Source organism: Phascolarctos cinereus, unplaced genomic scaffold (assembly GCF_003287225.1).
Source record: "Phascolarctos cinereus isolate Bilbo 61053 unplaced genomic scaffold, phaCin_HiC Scaffold_2;HRSCAF=192, whole genome shotgun sequence".
Classification (NCBI taxonomy): Eukaryota; Metazoa; Chordata; class Mammalia; order Diprotodontia; family Phascolarctidae; genus Phascolarctos; species Phascolarctos cinereus.
This window is the reverse complement of record NW_027555625.1, coordinates 142,847,075-142,867,852: the sequence shown is the minus strand read 5'-3', so window position 1 is coordinate 142,867,852 and position 20,778 is coordinate 142,847,075. Positions and strand designations below refer to the sequence as shown.

General features: G+C 42.5%; 1 protein-coding gene across 1 annotated transcript in view; it reads right to left on the bottom strand.

Moving 5' to 3' along the window:
* Positions 1–20,778, bottom strand: part of XKR6 (XK related 6) — a 378,420-nt gene that overhangs the window by 30,122 nt on the left and 327,520 nt on the right.

Below are 20,778 nucleotides of genomic sequence, written 5' to 3'. Positions count from 1 at the left end.
GAGCATTGGCAGAGAGACAGGAAATCTGGGTTCAAATTCTGGCATTGCCAGTTACTAGCCATGTGACCTTGGAAAAGTTACTTCCCCTCTGTGGATCTCATTCTTCATCTATAAAATGGCATGGGTGTATATCCAAGATGGCATCTGAAGTTTCTTCCTCTAATATTCTAAGCCTTTTAGACTTCCCAAATTTCATTTGGTTAATCACAGAGGAAGGATGTCTCAGGCACAAGATTCAAGTTAGGCAGACATAACATCTTGTTAATATACCCCTGCTGAACATTCTTCTGAGGTCTCCTGACCCACTCCCAAGGAAACCTGGATTCTATAGTGGCAACCTCACCCTTAAGTCTGGTCCCAGAGGGAACTAGGGAGAAAAGGCTAGCAGATTTACTTCTGCCACTTTGCTCATGAACACATTGTGGGGCCTTGTTGGAGTACTGTAGGTCAGTGTAATACTGAGAGGCAGGAGCCTAGGGAAATCTACACTTCCCTTAGAACAGATCCACACCACATTTGTGGAGGAGTCCCTGGCTACTTACAATCCACACCTCAACTATTACTGATCTCTCTCCTGCTCTCTATTCTTAAACATTATAATGTCATGGATTTAGAGCACAAAGTCCATCATCAAGTCCAACCTTCCCACTTTACTGATGAGATAACTGAGTCTCAGAGAAGTTAAGTGATTTTATCCAAGGTCACAAAGTGGCAAGGATGGGTTTTGAACCCAATTTCTCTGACTCCCACTCAAACAGTGTTTCCACCATACCACACTTCATACATATAAAGAAAAGTAAAAATAGTCCTAGCCCTCAAGAAGCTTACATTCTAATGAAGGAGACAATAAGTAGATAACCAGGTACAAAAGATACACTGAATAGATGGGAGGTAACCTCAGGGGGAATGGGAAATGCATCCTGTAGAAGGTGAGATTTAAAATCCTTTAAAGGAAGCTAAGGAAACTATGAGGCACAGGCAAAAAGGAAGAGCATTCTAAGCATGGGAGGCAGCCAGAACAAAGGCAAGGGGCCTGTAGGGGGAGTGTCATGTTTAAGGAATGGCAAGTTGGCCAGTAGAGCTGGATGATAGAGTATGTGAAGAGGAGCAAATTATAAGACTGGAAAGGTAGGAAAGGGACCAAGTTATTAAGAGCTTTAAATAACAGAGGACTTTATATTTGAACCTGGTGGTAATAGAAAGCCATTGGATTTTATTATGTAGGAGGCTGACATGATTTGATCTATGCTATGAAAATCTCTTGGCCATTGAGTGGAAAATGGATTGGAATGGGGAGAAACTTAAACCACAGAGATCAACTAAAAGGCTAATACAATAGGCAAGAAGTCTAGGCAAGAAGTAATTAGGACCTGAACTATGTTGGTATCTGTATAAATAGAGAAGGGGCTATATAGGAGAGGTATAGGGAAGATAGAATGACAAGATTTGGCAATAGATTACATATGTGAAATGACTGAATGTGATGTTGACACTGAAGTTGTGGGTCTTTGTGACTGGGGGGATAGTAGTGCCCTAAGGAAGTTTGGAAGAGAAGAGAGTTTGGGGGAAAAGATAATGAGTTCTGTTTTGGATATGTTGAGTCTGAGGTAATCTATGGGAGATCTAATTCAAGATATCCAAAAGGCAATTAATGATGTGGGACTGTGGCTCAGGAGAGAGACAAGGGCTGGATATATGGATCTTGGAATCAACTGGACAGAGATGACAATTGAACCCATATGAGCTGATAAGATAACCAAGTGAGCTATCATAGAGGGGAAAGAAAAGAGGGCCAGGGGCCAAGAGCCTTGGAGGACAGCCATGGTTAATGGACATGATATGGATGAAGAACTAACAAAGGAGACCAAAAAGGAGTAGCCCGCCAGGAAGAAGGAGGATCAGAAGACAGCAGTGTCATAAAAACCTAGAGAGGAAAGACTATTCAGGAGGAGAGGGTGATCAACAGTGTCAAATGCTGCAAAGAGATCAAGAAGAATGAGGACTGAGAAAAGGCCATTACAGTTGTCAATTAAGAGATAATTGATAACTTTGTAGAGTGCAGTTTCAGTTGAATGATGAGGTTGGAAGCCAGCAAATATAGATTTTAGAAATGAGAGAGGAAGTTGAAGCACCTAGTATAAACAGATTTCCCAAGGAATTTAGCCAATAAAATGAGAAGGGATATGGGGGCAACAGCTATCAAGAATGGTACAACCAAGTTTAGAATTGAACTGGTTCACCAAGGAGCTGAAATGGGCAGAGAAAAAGAGTGTAGCCAGTGCAGGAGTGATGGCCTGGGAAAGAACTTCTAGGAGGAGGTCATAGTGAGGATGAAGAACAGGGGTAGGGGTCCTAAGGCAAATGGAAAAATGGAATGATAAAGGATTATGATCACAAAGAAGAATTTTGGAGTTCATGCAAATAGAAATGGAACGCTTGTGGATGGTGGCAAGATCAAAGGTATAGCCATCTTTGTGGGAGTGCAAGTTTGAAAGTGGCAATGGGGAGTAAAGTGCTGTGAGTTAAAAGTGCTGTCAGTAGAAGGAATGTCATCAGCAGGGACACTGATCTTAATGAGTAGATCATCCAGTCTCATCCCCCCCCCATTTTGCACATGGAGAAACTGAGACTGAAACTGAGGCCAGAAAGGCTCAGAGATTTGCCGAAGGCTGCACAGCTAGTTAATTTTAGTGCAAGCTCTAGGGCATTGTATGTTTACTTCCAGTCTATTGTTTTTCCTCTTACAACACACTTTTACCTTCAATCAAGTAGGAAGGTAGTGTTGACCCCCTAACCTCGGCATCCACACAAAAGCCTCCTGTTCAGCACCAACATCACCACTACCAATGCATCAAGTTTTTTTTTTTTTACAAACCATTTCTCTGTGTCTGGGATTGTATAAAACATTATGGGAAGCTAGTAAGACACTCATCCAATACAAGGCAGATAAGACAGTAGCATGAACAGAATGAAAAGTAATACAGGTAATCCAAGCTTTTGTTTTAAAATGTCCTTAGAAGTCTCATTGTATAGTGGGTTATATTTTCCCTGAAAGAATTATATGATATGGGGGGAGGGGAGAATGAACTCCTGGCCAATGGTTTGGGATCAAATGCTCCACAGATGTGACCTAAAACAAAAACACTAATTAAAGGCAGCTAAGTAGCACAGAGTCTGAAAGACCCAAGTTCAAAACTGGATTCAGGCATTTAACCTCTGTCTGCCTCAGTTTCCTCATCTATGAAATGGGGAGAATAATAGCACTTTACTTCACAAGGTCACTGTGAGGATGAAATGAGATAATATTTGTAAAAATCACTCAACACAGTACCTGGAACATTGTGGGTGCTTACTCCGTTCTCTTATTCCCCTAATTAACTTTTTTTTTGTCAGGACCTATAATTTCTTCATTGTAGGGAGCCACTAGGGAAGAACTTCCTCTACAGATTCAGTTGGACACCTCAGCAATTTAGTCTTAGAGAGCTGCCCACAGACCTGAAAGCAAAGTGACTGGAGCAAAGTTAAAGAAGCAGACCTTGAACCCAGGTCTTCCTGTCCAAAGACAGCTCTTTGTACAATATGTCACAATAAATAAATAAACAGTTAAATAAACAAATGAAGGAATGAATGGATGAATATCACAATAATAATTCAACATAATTGAATTATGTTATAAATCCTCAGAAATGAAGTATGCTTATCAATTATACACGGGGCCTGAGAGTACAATGAATTGTCCATGCATCATATAAAATACAAATCTACTGGTCATAAATTTGACTACAAACTAGTCTATGAGTTCTAATGGAATAAGGAAATAAGGACTTCATCCTGGTGTTCAATGCCCTCCCCATCCAGGCTCCATTCTGCTTCTAGCCTAGTCTCAAGACTACTCCTCTACACATACTTAGAATTCTAGTCATGTTATCTGTTCTTTTCTCTTTCTACCTCCCTACAAGTCACAGTCAGTCAACAAGCATTTATTAAGCTCTCACTGTGTGCTAGGCATAGGTATAAGCACTGTTGATGAAAAGAAAGGCAAAACCACCATCACTGCCGTCAGGGAGCTCACATTCTTTCTTCTGGCCTTGGCTCACACTCTACCCCCTGCCTATAAATGGGCTTCATTCTCTACCTCCCCAGTTAGACTCCATTCCCTCAAGGCACCACCTCCTCCATGAAGCTGAAAGTAATCTCTCCTCAGATAAAAGTGATCCTCTTCTCCTCCAATGTCTAATTACATATTGCCTGGACCTCTCCTTTGCATTTTTCACATTCTCCCTTTTATCAGAGTTTCTTGTGTCTTGTTCTCCCAACCTTTCCCCATACCCTCCCTTCATAAGCTTAATTGTAAGCTCTTTGACAACAGGGTCTATGTTTTATCTATCTTGGTATCTCCAGCTCCCATGCCTTGACCATAGCAGACACATACCAAAAAAATGTGTTGAATGAAACTGAATTAAACATTTAATTAACAATTATTCTTGCTGCCTTAGAATTCAGACAGGCTTTTGATAAAATGGTTCAGATAGCTCATGTTTCTTAAAGAGCTGTCTGAAGAAGTTTGGACTGATGCCTTCTTTTTCTCTAGATCAATTTCCCTATTGCAAGAAGAGGCATTCAAAACCATTCCATTGATCAGTATTGTCAAAAATAGCCACTGTAACCTCTAAATATTAGCAGGCATGACTAAGGACCTTAGTTGTGAGGATTTGGAGAGCAGGGATATCTGGAGTCTGAGTCTCTTCTCTTGTTTGGTCTTATCCACTGGTCCCATTTCTCTTCCATTATCAAGAGCATGCTTAAGAGCAAAGGAAATCCCAAAGGGGCAGCCCATGACATAAGAACCAGATAACGGTGGTGTGCTTATAGGCTGACATATGTATGTCAGTCTCAAGCTTCTAAACAAGACCAGGTAGAATCATCTTCCCTCTTCCCTTTCCCCAACCTTCCTGAGTCACAGTCCAGGACAGCACCAGGCATGGGTTCTGCTGCAGAAATCGGGTCACCAAAAAGTGAAGTTATGTATTACATAGTGTGGAATGAGTGAAGTAGAAAGCAACAAACAAGTACGTGCATTTTAAAAAAAAGAAGATGGTATATGTAAGCACAGGAACAATCACATGGGGCTGGGGGGAACAAAAGGAACTATTGGGGACACTTGGATTCTTGTTCTGGCCATCCCAGCCAAGTCAATTCCCCTCTCTGACCCTTAGTTTAACACAGTAAAAGTCAATTCAGTCAATTAAACAAACATTTACTAAGTACGTACTATATATTTACCATGCAGCTAGGTGGTGCAGGGATAAAGTGATGGGCCTGGACTCAGAAAGACTCATTTCCCCGAGTTCAAATCTGGCCTCAGATACTTACTAGCTGTATGACCCTGGACAAGTCACTTAACCCTGTTTGCCTCAGTTTTCTCATCTATAAAATGAGCTGGAGAAGGAAACGGCAAACCATTCCAGTGTCTTTGCCAAGAAAACCCCAAATGGAGTCACAGTTAGACACAACTGGAAAACAATTGAACAACACTAAAAAAAAATGTATTTACTAGAGGGCAATGAAGAAATACTGTCAGGAAGACAGGTTCAAGTCCAGCTCTGCTTTGTGTGATTCTGGGCAAGTCAGTTAACCCTGTTTGCCTCAGTTTTCTCATCTGTAAAATGAGCTGGAGAAGGAAATGGCAAACCACTTCAGTATCTTTGCCAAGAAAACCCCAAATGGAATTACAAAGAGTTAGACACGACTAGAAAACAGTTGAACAACAACCCCAAAATGTATTTTCTAGAAGGCAATGAGAAATACTGTCAGGAAGATGGGTTCAAGTCCAGCTCTGCTATAGGTGACTCTGGGTAAGTCACTTAACCTTTTAGTTCCCCAGCAATTCATTCTCTAAGACTATAAATTTCAGAGCAGGTGTTGATCTACATTGATAACAAGAGTGTCATCACTGAGAATTCTCTCTACCAAAGGAACCCTAAGTGAGTCCCAAATGAACTTGCCAGGCCCAGGGGACACAGACAGAAATAAAGTCAATCGCTACCTTCAAAGAGATAATGTCATCCTAGAGAAAAACAACATGGACACAGAAGTAATGCAAAATTTGTACAAAGGAATTTGGGGATTGGGGAAGCATGAACATGCTGGGTTCAGGAAAATCTCCATGTAAGAGCTAGGTCTAGAGCTCAGCAGGGTATCCAAGAGAGAAGTGAAGAGAAGAGGGAAAGGGTCTAGGACAGAAGACAGAATGTCACATGCACGGCAAGTATGGTCGCAACATTGTGTCTGGAAAGAAAGTACAGAAGCGAGGGCTTTGAATGTCAAACAGAGTAGTTTGCATTTTATTCCAGAGGCAATGGAGAACCACTGAAGCTTTTAGAGGAAGGTCAGACCTGTGTTTTTGGAATATCAACTTGTCATCTGTGTAGATGAGAGACTGATAACTGGAAAGATTAAAGGATGCCAGGGAAATTATAGATTAGACATGTTCTTTTTCCTCAAAAATCTTACAATGTTGCCTACAGTCAATTATACATGTGCATGATGCCACAGACTCCAGACAAGTTATTGAATAGACCATAAGTAGGTAGGTGTAGGTTCATATTCACCCAGACCAACTCTTGCAGTATCTGACGTCTTTCCTTCCCATATTCACATTGGCTTTGAACAGTGCTGGTAAAAGATATATGTGCTCGGGCCCAGGACCGGACAGCAATATTTATAAATAAAGGAAATTGGCTGAAGCCTTTATTCTCCCAAGAGGTTTGAAATATTATCAAGGGTTTTTTTGCATCCTTGTCACAGGCCCTGGGGGAAGGCTGCCACTCTGGATCACCTATGTCTGATCCATCAGAGAAAATGGAAACAATTGCTGAAGCTACCTCTATGACAGATGACAGAAGCAGAAAGGAAAGGCAGTGAGCCCAGAGTGAGCTGATTGAACAGAACCAGCATGTTTCTAGAAGAATTCAACCTTGTATTTTAATAATATCTCATCCCAAAGAGCTTAGAGTACTATCCAGGTATTACCTCATTCCCTTCCAGGGTTTTACCAGAAAGTATGATGGGGGAAATGAGGAAAGCTGAGGTTACAGTAAAAATAACAACAAATATTCCTTTTTCCTCATTTGCGAAACTGAGGCCAGTGAAAGACAGACTAATGCTTTAGGCCACAGAAGGAGCAGGGAAATGAGTCAGGGGTCAAATCTTCATCACTTCTGGGTCACTACTGTCCCCACTATATCATGCTGCTTCATGACTCATATTGCGGGGGTTAGAACATACACAGAATCATCTAGTTAAGTGGTGCTTAAACTTTTTGGTCTTAGGACCACTTACACTCTTAAAAACTTACTGAGGATTCCCTCAAAGAGCTTTTGTTAATGTGGGCTATATCTATTGATATTTGCCATATTCAAAATTTAAGCTCTTATCATCATCATTATTATTATTATAAAAATAGTTTTGACTTCAAAGACTTCTGAAAGGGTCTCAGAGACCTACAGGGCCACCAGACCACACTCTGAGAATCAACAAACCAGTGATCTAGTCCAATCTTTTTTTTTTTTTACTAGGTAAAGAAACTGAGAGGCCTCTGAAGAGGCTAATGATTTGCCCATGATCATTTAATTAGTGCCAGAGTTGGGACTAGGACCTAGTTTTCAGCCTAGTACTTTTTTGGGGGGGGGGTAGCTAGTGGGGTTAAGTGACTTGCTCAGGGTCACACAGGTAGTAGGTGTTATGTGTTTGAGGCCAGATTTGAACTCAGTTCCTCCTGAATCCAGGGCCAGTGCTCTATCCACTGTGCCACCTAGCTGCCCCTAGCCTAGTACTTTTCCATTCTGTGATACCCCCTTTCTCCATTGTCCTCTTCCCCTCTTCATCCTTGTCGCTTAGTTGGTACCCCTGCTTAAGTCTAAGCACGGTACAGAGTCACCTCTGCCTTCTTCAGAGAGCTGGCTTTGTGTTCTCCTCCAGCTGAGCCTGCTAGGACTGGGATTTCTTCCAGGCTTCCCTCATAGGAGCTAATCAACAAATACTTGACTGGTTGGCTGATTGATTGAGGGGCAGTGTCTGTAGCTCTGGTGGTGGTCAGTGGTGGGTGGAGGGGAGGGCTGGAGAAGGGATGGGAAACCAGCCAGAGAAACTTTCAGCAGTTCCTACCCCTGAGACAGTTCATGGAAGGTGTGGGGGCTGTCCCAATCTCCATGATTTCTTTGGGTCTGGTTTCTGTTCAGCGGAACCCCTCCTCTTAGCCCACAACACCTGTCAGAAAATACCATCATCAGTTCTATACTAAAAAGAGCCCAACAGTGTTTCCCTTTGTTTAAGCCAGAGTGTTCCCAAGCAATAAAAAAAAGGTAGAGGATGAAGAGGTGAGCTCCATCCACAAAGGATCTCTGCTGGAGTGTTTTGGTTTTTTTCCTCCTTATGTCATCTGAGGACATGGAAATTCGAGATGCAGAGAAAGCAATGACCTGATAGAGCCACAAGATGGTGACACAGTCCAATCCAATGCCTTGCCTCACCCACACAGCTGGGAGTTAGAGCTGAGCCAAACCGGTGACCTCATACAGTTTTAACTCTGAGTGTTTCCTAAAGCAAGAAGGCCCTGGGACAGTGCAGTATGAGACAAAGGGAGGGGAATAAGAGCTGGTGCATTGGGATTTGGAGAGGCACTCAGGCTCTGCCACGTCACCTGGCCCTTGTAAGCAGTCCTGATGGGAAAGCATCTGGTCTGCCCAAGAAACAGGGTACATTATAGGTTCAGAACATTTAAAAGGGAAAGGATCTTAGAGGCAATAGTCTGACCTCATTTTAGGGATTAGGAAACTGAGGCCCTGAAAGACAGAGCAACTTGCCCAAGGTTACATGGCTAGCGAGTATCAGCAAGGATCTTCTCTACAAAATGAGGGGGCTGCAATAGATGGCCTCTGAGGACCCCCTTCCATCTCCAGATCTAAAACTTTATGATTGATGGTAAAGGGACAGCCCTTGAATTTAGGCAGCAAGGTGATGAGGTGGATGGAATACTGGAGTTGAAATCAGAAAGACCTGAGTTCAAATCTAGCTAGGACTTGAAAGTGTGCTGCTATACACAGGGATTGATTATGTCTGATCTTCTTATGAACATTTATCAAAGGTCACTCCTTCAGGAAGCCCATATTAGAATGGTGGTTCAGAGAGTTGAGCCTTTTTAGACAGACTTTGGAAATAATCCTATTCAAAAATCTTCATTCATAGATGAGAATCATCTCCCCCTCCATACCTGTATAATGAAATGCATCAGTTTATTAGCAAGGGGGAAGACAAGATGTGATTCAGTACAAAGTCAGAAGAATTTAGTACCAGCTCAGGCTCTGTCATTTAGCTGTGTGGTCTTGGCACATCGTATATTCTTTCTGGAGGACCAGCTCCTCATCTATAACATGAAAGAGTTGATTAGATCCGTGGAGTCAAATTCAAGCAAAAACTGGGCCACTAAACTATACATAAGGATCCTTGTGTACTGCATATTGAGAAAACTACATATGAACATTATCTATGTTTTATTATATTTTATTTTGTTAAATATTTTCTAATTACATTTGAATCTGATTCAAGCCTATAAAGCTAGGTGGTTAAACCTCTGGGCTAGATAACATCTGATTCTGTCATCCTTCAATCCTATAACAACTGATTCCTGGGTCACTGAGGACCCAAAGTCCTTTGCAAGACCCAACACTTTACTGGCAATCAGAGCAACCATCATCTCTTCTCTATAAATTCTCTATGAGCAATCTCATCTACTCCCAAGGATTCAATTTTCACCTTTATGCAAGTAATAATCCCCCTGCCCTATGTTACAGTTCACCGGCAAAACTGTTCACAAACTCTATTCATGTTGACTAACTACTAGCTACTCCCTCCCCTATACCCATCAACCACAACCATACTCTATCCTATGGTTCACCTAGATCACAAAATTAAAGGCCTGATAAAAGCCTGTAGGCATATAACACATATCCTACAAAATGGCCTCCAAAAACCTTACCAAAAGGTAAGTATCTTACATTTATAGAGTACTTCATGTATAAAAGGTCATCTATAGCAGTTTTCTTTAGGTCCACTGGCTGTTTTTTTCTAAAAGCAGACTCATATGGGTAGCTATGTGGTACAGTGGATACAGCACTCACCCTGGAGTCAGGAGGACCTGAGTTCAATTTTGGCTTCAGATGCTTGATACTTACTAGCTGTGTGATCCTGGGCAAATCATTTAGCCCTGATTGCTTTGCAAAACAAAACAAAAATAAAAGCAGACTCCTGCCTATTACAATGCTTGGAAATGTGGGTGTGTGATTATTTCAAGAATCACATCTTTCTCTGGGAGAAATTTACCTTGGGAAATGTCAGCCTGTTACACATGGATGTAATTTCTATGGAGAAAGATGAGATAGGATTAGGGTAGCAAGTCAGTGTATATGTTTGTGGGGTAACTCTACAGTCCATTTGTTGCTCTGAGGTTGAAACTAAGATAGCAGGAAACCTCAAAATCAGAAGAGAATGTTCTGGACTTTATCTAGCCCTTGGATATGAATGAACAAAGACCATACCTTTAAGATCAGCTGGTCTGTTCAAATTCCCTGGGGCACGAGGTAAATTTATTTCTAGATTCCCAACTTACATCCTACATTTCTAATTGCCCACTAGATTTTTCTACATGAACATTCTACAGACAGAACAAACGTAACATTTCCAAAAACAACCTCCTTACCTAAACTCTCCCTGAACGAGTAACAAAGAATTCCCACACTGCTCTTCTTCCATACATTTTGATTCCAGCGACAGCATCACCACCTTTCTATTCATCCAGATCCAAAACCTCAGTGTCATTTTTTACCTTTTTTCTTTCCTCTTCACTTAATCAGTTGCCAAGTTCTATTGATTCTACCTCCTCAGTGTCTCCTATCCATTTCTTTCTCTGTCTTCTCACTTATCATCACTCTCATTCGGACCCTTGTTACCTTTTGCCTGGAGAGCTGCAGTCTAGGTTGCATCTGGCTTCCCTGCCTGGTCTCTCCATTCTGCTATGAAGATGGAAAAGTCCTCAGGTGGGTTCTGGGCATATCTGTTGTCCACTGCCAGCCCAGCTAAGTTAGCAAAGTTAGCAGGGCCTTATCACCAGCTTGATCACAGGGCCACGAAGTTTTCAGCCTCAGCAATGCTCAAAGACTTCTTTCTTACTTATAGAGGGGTCATGATTTGCCTTGTTGGAGGGATTACTACTCTGAGGAAATCCCAGACCCCTGCAGCATGGCAGTCCTCTTCCCAATATTGACTCATTCTCACTAGCTCCACACGGCCAGGTGGTGTGTCTTACTCATCTTTGATCTCTATTATAACTAGCCCAGGGCAACCGGCATTCAATCAGTATTTGATTAATTTGAGGCAGTTGGCAATACAGTAGAGAAAGTAGTGGGCCTGGAGTCAAATTCAGAGACCTGAATTCAAATCTTGCCTTACATACTTGTTAGCTGTGTGACCCTGGGCAAGTCATTTAACCTATGTTTGCCTCAGTTTCCTCAGCTACAAAATGGGAGTGATAACAGCACCCACCTCCCAGAGTTATCATTGGGATCAAATGATATTATGTGTAAAGTGCTGAGCACAGTCCCTAGCATAAAGCAGGCACTACCCTTCTTAATTTCTGGAATTGAATTGGGATTAGAAGTAGCAACTTCAGCAAGAGTATGTAGAGTAGAATAAGAATGATGATGAGGCATAGTGGAAAGAGTACAGTCTTTGGAGTCAAAGGACTTAGGTTCAAATTCTGGCTCTTCTGCTTATCAATCTGAGCGCACTTGAGCAGTTGCTTAGCCTCCCTAGGCCTGAGTTTCCTCATCTACAAAATGAGGGGGTTAGACTAGGTGGCCTCTTGAGCCCCTGCTAGCTCTAGATCTCTGACTGATGATGATAGTAATAATCTTTATATTTAGGCAACGAGGGGGTGAAGGGGCTAGAGTGCTGGAGTCAGAAAGACCTGGAGTTCAAATCTAGGCTCAGATAATTACTAGTTCTGTGGCTCTGCGTAAATCAATTCAGTTTTCTCATCTGTAAAATGGGGATAATAGTAGCACCTACTCCTCAAGGTTCCTGTGAGGCTTACATGAGATGGTGTTTATAAAGTTCTTTGCAAAGCGTTAAGGGCTATATAAATGCTAGCTTTTATTATTAATTATGCATCACTTTGTGGCTTACAAAACACTCTCTACACAACAAACTTCCAGAATACCCTGGAATTGTTTTCTTAATAAAAGATGCCTACCAGATTAAGGTTAGTTCTGCTTATGGAGTAGACTCAAGACTCCCAGAGCTGAGGAAACTTTGTTTTCAGAATGACAGAAACAGTGTAGCATGATGGAAAGAGAAATGGCTTTTGACTCAGTGTTCAAAGACCTGGATCTAAGTCTCAACTCCAAAATTGGCTTGTTGTGTTAACTTGGAAAAGTCATTTACCTACTCTGAGACTCTTCTCATTTTTTTTTTCAATAGGCAATGGGGTTAAGTGACTCGCCCAGGGTCACACAGCTAAGAAGTGTCAAGTGTCTGAGGCCGCATTTGAACTCAGGTCCTCCTAACTCTAGCTGGTGCTTTATCCACTGCACCACCTAGCTGCTCCTTCTCATTTCTAAAATAGATACTGTAACGCTTAAACAACCTCCCTCACGTGTTGGTATGAGGATTAAATTAGATATAATAATAACATAAAGTATATAATATGCTCTAGAAATGTGAACTGTTACTAGAGCTCTGGACCTGGCATCAAGAAGATCTGGGTTCAAATCCAGACTTAGCTACTAGCTGTGTGACCCTGGGCAAATCATTTAACCTCTATTTGCCTCAATTTATTCACCTGCAAATAGGTATAATAACACCACCTACCTCCCAGGATTGATGTAAGGATTGAATGAGATAATGTATGTAAAGTGCTTTGTAAACTTTAAAGTGCTATATGAATGTTAACCATTATTATTCTTGTTGTCTGCAAATGCTTTTATTTATGAGAATAGAGTTAACTTTCAATTATCTGTGCTGATGGAAGGAAGGAGTACACAGAGGAAGAGAAGATTTAAAGCAAAAGGGACTATAGAGGGTCATAGGCTTAATGACGGAATCCATTCAGAAGCCATTTAGTTCAATAACTTACTTTACATATGAGGAATGTGAGACACTCAGCTGTTAAGTGACTTGGCCAAGGTCACATAGCTAGTAAGTTAGCAAAGTCAGGAAAGAATTTTTCTTCTTTTTATTTGGGAGGGGAAGGGATGGTTGAAGGGGCAGAGTCAAAATTCAAATCTAATTCTAGCGCCTTTTACGCTATGCCATGATAATCGCACTGAGTCTTGTATCATTCCTCTACGTAAGCACAAAGGAAAAGAATGACTCGAGGAACAGAATGGGCCAGGTGAAGATAGCATGCTAAGCAAGGTGATTAATTAGGAGGCTGGCTCATCTATCTCTGCAACAGGGCTTCTGTGGATAGATTTCAGCAGGGTCTATGAACTTGAATGGAAAAAAAAAACCTACATCTTTATTTCAGTCTACTCTGTAATCCTATGTATTTTTTTTTATGCATTTAAGAATATGAGTCTGAGACAAGGTCCACTGGCTCCTCCCTATTGCCAAAGGGGCCCATGACACCAAAAAGATTAAGGACCTCTGATCTAAATTCATTCAGGAGTAAACTGTAATATAAAGCTTTAATCATTAGGGAAAGGTCCTTCCATGAGTTTTAAAAATGGATTTATGTACCCATGTCCTTAGGACCATAGACTCAGACCTAGAAGGGGCTTTAGAGACTATTTAGTCCAATACTCTCCTTTTACATATTAGGAAACTGAGGCTGGAGAGAGATTCAATACGTTGGACCAGGCCACATGGGTAATAAATACCTGGAAGAGTCAGTCTTTGAAACCAGATCCCCTGACTCCAAAATCCAGCACTGTGCCCACTGTAACACACTGCCTGGCAGTAGCATGGAGGGAATCCTGGGTTCTAGATGGTTGTGCCATCACAGCACAAGCTGGTAACAGACTGCATGCCTATTGTCAGAGGACTAGCTTAGCTGAATTCCCAGAGACTCATTACCAGCTTGCCAGCAGGGTGATGAAGTTTTCTGCCATGGCAACTCTCAGAGACCATCTACAAAATTGGGAGTGGGATGCAACCTGCAACAGTGGAAGGCGTGCCCACTCTAATGAAATCAGGGAACTGTAAAGACTCAAAGTCTGTCTAGGCCTCTCTGTTCAGGTCACTTTGCAGAGTGCTGGAGTGAATCAGAATTCTCTCCAATAGCCTCTGTCCTCAAAAACATTTCCTCTTGGCTTTCAAAGAGGGCGTGCCATATGTGGAGGTAGCTCCTAGAGGGGTATATACGGTACTTTTATATATACTCCCATAACCTGAGATGCCATATTCTTTCCCTCTGAGCAAGAGAAGTGCTTTTTAATAAGGCAGTGGGCTGACAGCCAGCAAATTGCTTTGCTCCCAAACTGGCAAATGCCCCCAGCTTGCTGATCCTCCAGAACCAACAATGCTATCTCTGCTCCCAAATGATGTTCTGATTTTCCCCCCAAGCAAATGCAGTCTCCCACCCCCTCTTCTCCCCAAGAGTGAAACATCAGAACGTTGGCCTCATGGCGTTTGTTCGGCTGGCTTTGCATGAGATCAGCTATTTGGCTCTCCTTTCAGGCAACATCAGATCACAATGCAATTGGCTCGGGACAAATGGGATTCCTCGCCTGGAGGTCATTTGAGGACAGACTTCTCTCAAGGCTGCCATCAGTGAACTGTGTTTCCAATGAAGCCACCAAACCCTGGCCCTCGCAGACGCCAAACGAGGCTGGAACTGGCTCCTACTTGTTTGAGAGCTGTCTAAAGGAGAAACAGATGCTGAAAGGCCACTGATGGGTGCTTTCCCTCAGGCCTCACAAGAAGGGCTGGCTTAATTTTCTCACAGAGAGAATGCTCCTTCACTACCCACTTCCCTCTGTGCTTATGTCTTATCTCTATACTTTCCCCATATCTACGAATCGATGGTTTCCCTAAGTCAGAGACTACCAGTAATACCTAATACAACCCACACTGCCACTCCACCTCTGATGAATAAGATTAATCTGCCTTCCTTAACCCCTCCTCATCTCCCTACCCATCCATCCTCTGGAAACAGTGCTGGACCTGGTTTCAAATTCTGGCTCTGCCACTTAAAACCTTTATGAGTCTGGGAAAATCATGTATCTTCTCTGTACTTCAGACCTGGATGACCCCTAGGGTCCCTTTCATACGCAAATCTATGCTGTTGTGATGCTCAGACTCAGTGCTTTTTATGCCATGTTTATTTATTATGTTATCTAAGCTCAATGCTTTAAAAAATTCTAATCTCTATAAATAAACAACTTTGTATCTTTAAGACAGGAGGGGAAAATGAAGAAAGAATGAAGATGGAGGCAACATGGTGAAGTGGAAAGAACAATGGTTTGGTAGTTGCTAGGACCAATCCTAACTCAGCTAACTTAGTTCCTGTGTGACTTTGTACCAGTCACTTAACCTCTCTGGGTATCAGTTTCCTCATCTATAAAAAGTGAAGGAGCTGGAGTAGATGACTTTAAAGTGTATGATCCTAGGTGGTGCAGTGGATAGAGCACTGGCCCTGGAAGTCAGGAGGAGCTGAGTTCAAATCCAGCCTCAAACCAAACATTCGATGCTTATTAGCTGTGTGACCCTGGGCAAGTCACTTAACCCCAATTACCTAAAAAAAAAAGTCTATGATCCTGAGCATTTTGGTTATTTGGGTTTTTCAGCAGGAGAGTCTTCAACAGGAGAGCTGCAGCTTCCCCCAGAAACAGTTGTTTGCTTGCTTTTGATGAAGGGACCAGGGCTGGCCCACAGGAGGCAACACAGTCTAGTGAAAAGAACACTGGGCAAAGAGACAGGAAACCCTTCCACTAACTAGTGTGTGACTCTGACAAGTCTCTAGAGCAGGGGTGGGGAACCTGTGGCCTCAAGGCCACATGTGTGGCCCGCTAGGTCCTCAAGTGCAGCCTTTGGATTCAGTCAAAGGGTCACACTTGAGGGGCCTCAGGGGCCCCTAGAGGTCCACATGAGGCCTCGAGGCAGCAGGTTTCCCGCCTCTGCTCTAGAGAGAGGGAGGGAATAAGTGCCACAACATACCAGACACTACAAATATTATCTTCTGATCCACATAACAATCCTGGGAGGTGGCAGCTATCGTTATCCCTGTTTTACAGTTGGGAAAACCAAGGCAGGTAGAGGTTAAGTGATTTGCCTAGGGCTGCACAGCTGGTAAATGCCTGAGGTTGGATTTAAACTCACATCTTCCTGACTCCAGGCCCATTGTTCTATCCACCGAACCACCCAGCTGCCTGTAGACTTTCCTTACATGAGTTTCCTTGTTTAAAAAAAATGAGGGAGTTGGATGAAATGAGCTCTGAGTTCTGTTCCAGCTCTAACGCTCCATGGAATTATGAGTTGTTTTGAGCATATGGTGTTACGTCAGTCCCTCCCCACCAATGTTCCGATTCTGCTCCCAGGAACCTTAAGAGCCAAGCTCCTACCTACCCTGACTGCATCCATCTACAATAGAGCCAGTGACTGAAGAGAAAAAAACAAAAACCAAGACCCCAAGAACAACAGACCTTGTCTACTTCCATTCCTACCTTTCCACCTGCAGGGAGCCCCCCCAAACCACCAGATCCCTCCTTTCAGACCCAACACACTTCAATCCAAGGTCTTTTCTGGAAAGTTGACCAACCAAACCAGTTGCAATAATGTGGTCACTGGCAAATAATTCAATTTTATCTAATCCAGTCCAATTGAATAAACATTTATCCTGCCCTATTGTGGAGGAACCACTGCGCAAAGCTTTCTGAGTTTGGCTAAGACCCAAGTGTTTTCATAACACTTATACTCTACATACACAACAACTAATAATAAACAACCACCAACAACATTTATATAATGCTTTAATGTTTGCAAAGCACTTTATAATATTTAATAACTAGCTAGTGATAGATAGATGGATAGATAGGGAATTTTTTTTAAAGTGCTTACTATGTGCCGGTCACTATTTTAAGCCCTTAAAAACATGCAAGATACTCTCTGACTTCAAGGGGAAAAGACAATATAGATCAAAGGGGAGCTGGCAGGAAGAGGATTGCTCACAGCAGGGGGGTCTGGCATGGAGCTGGTGGATGGTTCTTGGGGTGGAATCCAAGTTTCCAGTGGGAAGAGGGTGTGGGAATCAGAGTGGGAGCTCACATGGTTTGGAGCTGGTGTGACTGACGTCAATCCTGTGACATCAGTACAACAGCTATTGCTATCCCCATTTGCAGATGAGGAGACTAAGGCTAAGAGTACTGACTTACTCAGAGCTAGAGCTAGTAAGTAATGAAGGAAGAAATGGAACCTAAGTCTTACTGACTCTAGGTCCAGCACTTTGTCTCCTATAGCCCATGGCCATGTTAATACTAATTACTACATAAATGCATCACATGTAAGCCAAGTGCCATGTGAGGAAAGCCAAGTGGGGAAAGGTCATTTCCATCTGGTGAGCTCATCCCTCTGTTCTTTTCTTCAGTTTAATAACAACATGGGACATCCTCAATTTGTGAAGGGACTGAGCTCCTCGTTATGGTGTAGAAGTGACCCAGAATTTTCAAAGCCTGTTCCAGCTAGGGCAGGACCTTCTCAAGCTAGGAAGGAAGAAGTATCCTGGTAATGGATTACCCCCCCCCGAAGTATTATAATGTGCTAATGATGCTATACAACTTGACCACAATGTACCCCATTTTCTAGAGGAAAAAATGTTCTAGCTTGAGATGTCAGGAGGGTAGCCTCTCCTCTCCACCCTGAAGGGGAATGGGGGCTTATCTCCCACTTACGGGGCAGAGGGAGCCAAGACTCCCCTAGCTTCAAGCCCATTTTATTTAGTGTACACCTTGTGGCCTGGGGTAGGAGCTATCGCAGGAAGGAGGTGGCTTAGGTGGGGAAGTAAGCTGAGGCTAAGGTAGGATAACAGGTATAGCTGGACTTGAAGGTAGAGCAGCATGGTCTGGGACCTTCTCTCAGCAGTAAGCCTCTGGAATATCTCTTGGTACTATGATAGGATCATAAATTGAGAGCTTGAAGGGCCCTTAGGGATCATCTATTCCAATCTCCTCATTTTACAGATAAGGAAACTAAGAATTTAGGAGATTAAGGGATTTGCACAAATCACACAGTTAGGAAGTAGCAGTGTCACAATCCAAAGCCAGACCCTGACTCCAAATACAGCACACCAAACTGTCTTACACTGGCCCCCTGATCACTTTCTTTCCTTACTTCCTCCAAACCTAGGGACTGGCCTAATTTCTTATACTTCCTGTCAGGATCTCCTGTCAGGATCTCCTTCCCTGCACTTTCAGTGCCCAACATAGTCTTATGGTTTATTTTCTATGCTCCTATCCATGTAAACCCTATTTGGAGGTCCTATTACTAGGAACGAAAGATATAAACAAAGGTAAAAAGATTCCCTTCTATTGTCTCTCATCTGTCTTTTTTTCATTTGGATCCCATAGGGAAAGACTAAACATAGGTGCCAATATCTCAAAAGACCAAAGTAAACATAGTCTGCATTTCAAAGGAAAAGCAATCCTAGGTCATATAGGGAATTTTTGTCATAATAGCAGGAATGAAGGGTAAAGGTACCAGTCCTTCCCCTCCAGTTTTGCTAATTGACTTCTTGAGGCTTATGAAAGCTTCAAAGTAATTTGTATGGCCTGGGCCCAGAGGAGTTGAAAGGAATTCACTCACCCTAACCCAAATGGGAGGGTAGTATTGAGGGGGGTGGGGTGGAACTTTCCCCCTGAAAGCAGTAAAATGAGAAAAAGTCTTGACCAGTGTCTTGGGCAGCTTTATTGTACTTCAATAGGGCCTGGCTACAGGCCAGAATAATAAAAGAGTTAAAAAATATATATTGATCAGCCCCAATGAATGTTAACTGGTATTTTCTAGCTGGGATACAGCCCTAGGAAGGTGAATTGTTAAGGGGACGTATCCTTTCCCACTGACTCTGTGGGAAACTAGACCTCTTCATTTATCCTGGAGTACAGAATTATCCTGCTACTTGATTTCCCTTTGTTAATTACTTTGCTGTTCTATCCTAATTAAGCATTCCTTGCTCTTAATAATACCAGGCTTCTTCCTAAAACAAAGGCTCATCTCTTTAGCATGAGTATTATCTCCCATCACAGCCAAAATCCACCTTCTGCAGGAAGCCTTTCTCTTAATTCTAGTGTTTCCCTCTGTTAATTATTTCCTATTAATCTTGCATATAGCTTATTTGTACATAATTATTTGTTGCCTGTGATCAGATTGTGAGCTCCTTGAGGGCAGAGACTATCTTTTGCCTTTCCTTGTATCCCTAGCATTTAGCACAGTGCCTGGGACACAGTAGGTGGTTAATAAATGTTTTATTGGCTAACTAACTTCTCATGATGCAGTATGGCTGAAAGCCACAGAATATCAGTCTCAAAAGAAGCTTAGAGTTGTGGATAACCCCAAGAAAATGAGGATGGGTATGAAAGGACATATTACTGATGAAGAAGTATGTAGGAGAAAGCATAATAAAGCACATCATGAGAGAGATGATTAAGCAAAAAAGGTAAGCAAGAACAAGGGAGAAGCATCAAATTGGCTTTGTGCTATGTTGGTAGCCACGCAACGTTAAGCATTCTAAACAGAGGGGTTAGATAAGCCCCATTGTGGAGTTATGTCCAGGAGGAAATGGACAAGTGTTGAACAAGATGAGAATGCTGAATAAGTTGGGATCTGGATTTTTTGGAAGAGTACCCACTTCAATGAGATTACAGATTAGCCTAAATCAAAGTGGAAGAATCTATTCAAATTGTATTTCTTGTTTGGTGTGTTGGTAGAGAAGTCACCAGATGGGAGCTTGAGTCATATTTGCATAATTTTGTGAACATCCAAAACATACCACACTGAATTTGGTGCGTTGAGGTTCTCATTGGACTCTGGGATCCTTGTTATAGCTGCCCTTGGACTCCTCATTGTCTAAGTTAGGAAGGAGGGGGAGGCTCTGAGGTAATCAGCAAGACAGGGATGACGTTGAGAGGAAGGAAAGGAATCACAGATAGACACATCTTTGGAACCAGTACTAGGGCTAAGGGAACAGTGATGTGCTTGCCTCCCTACTCACTTCCTTTTTCACCTTAACCAGCCCTGGCACGAGAAGAGAATCAAGGAACAGGTAGGGATAGGGTTGCAATCCCCAGAGCAGTATCATACGTGCACTGTAGGGCGGCCCTAGCAGTGGACCAATTGATAGCGAAGGAAGAGAAGGAAATCCTATACAGCACAAGGGAGGAAAGGGGAGCTTCTATGGCCACTGGACCCAGTGCCTCAGACTTCCATTCTCACGTGGCTAATATACATAAGGGAAATAGAGAAATTGGGTGTCTGTAAGTCAAGGACTTATAATATATAATCAAGGCTAGCCTTGAAGCAACTTTGACCTTAACCTGTACAGAGTCACAAACACGCATAGGACAGCCTTTGGATTATTCAGGGAGTGATTATCCAACTTGTGCATCTTACAGGTCCCTTGCTTCTCTTTCATCTCTCCCCAGTGCTGCCTGCAGCAGACCATTTCACTGCTCAATGATACCTCCATTCAGAGAGCATGCAGAGGAGAAGGAGAAACTGTGAAATTCACAGTCG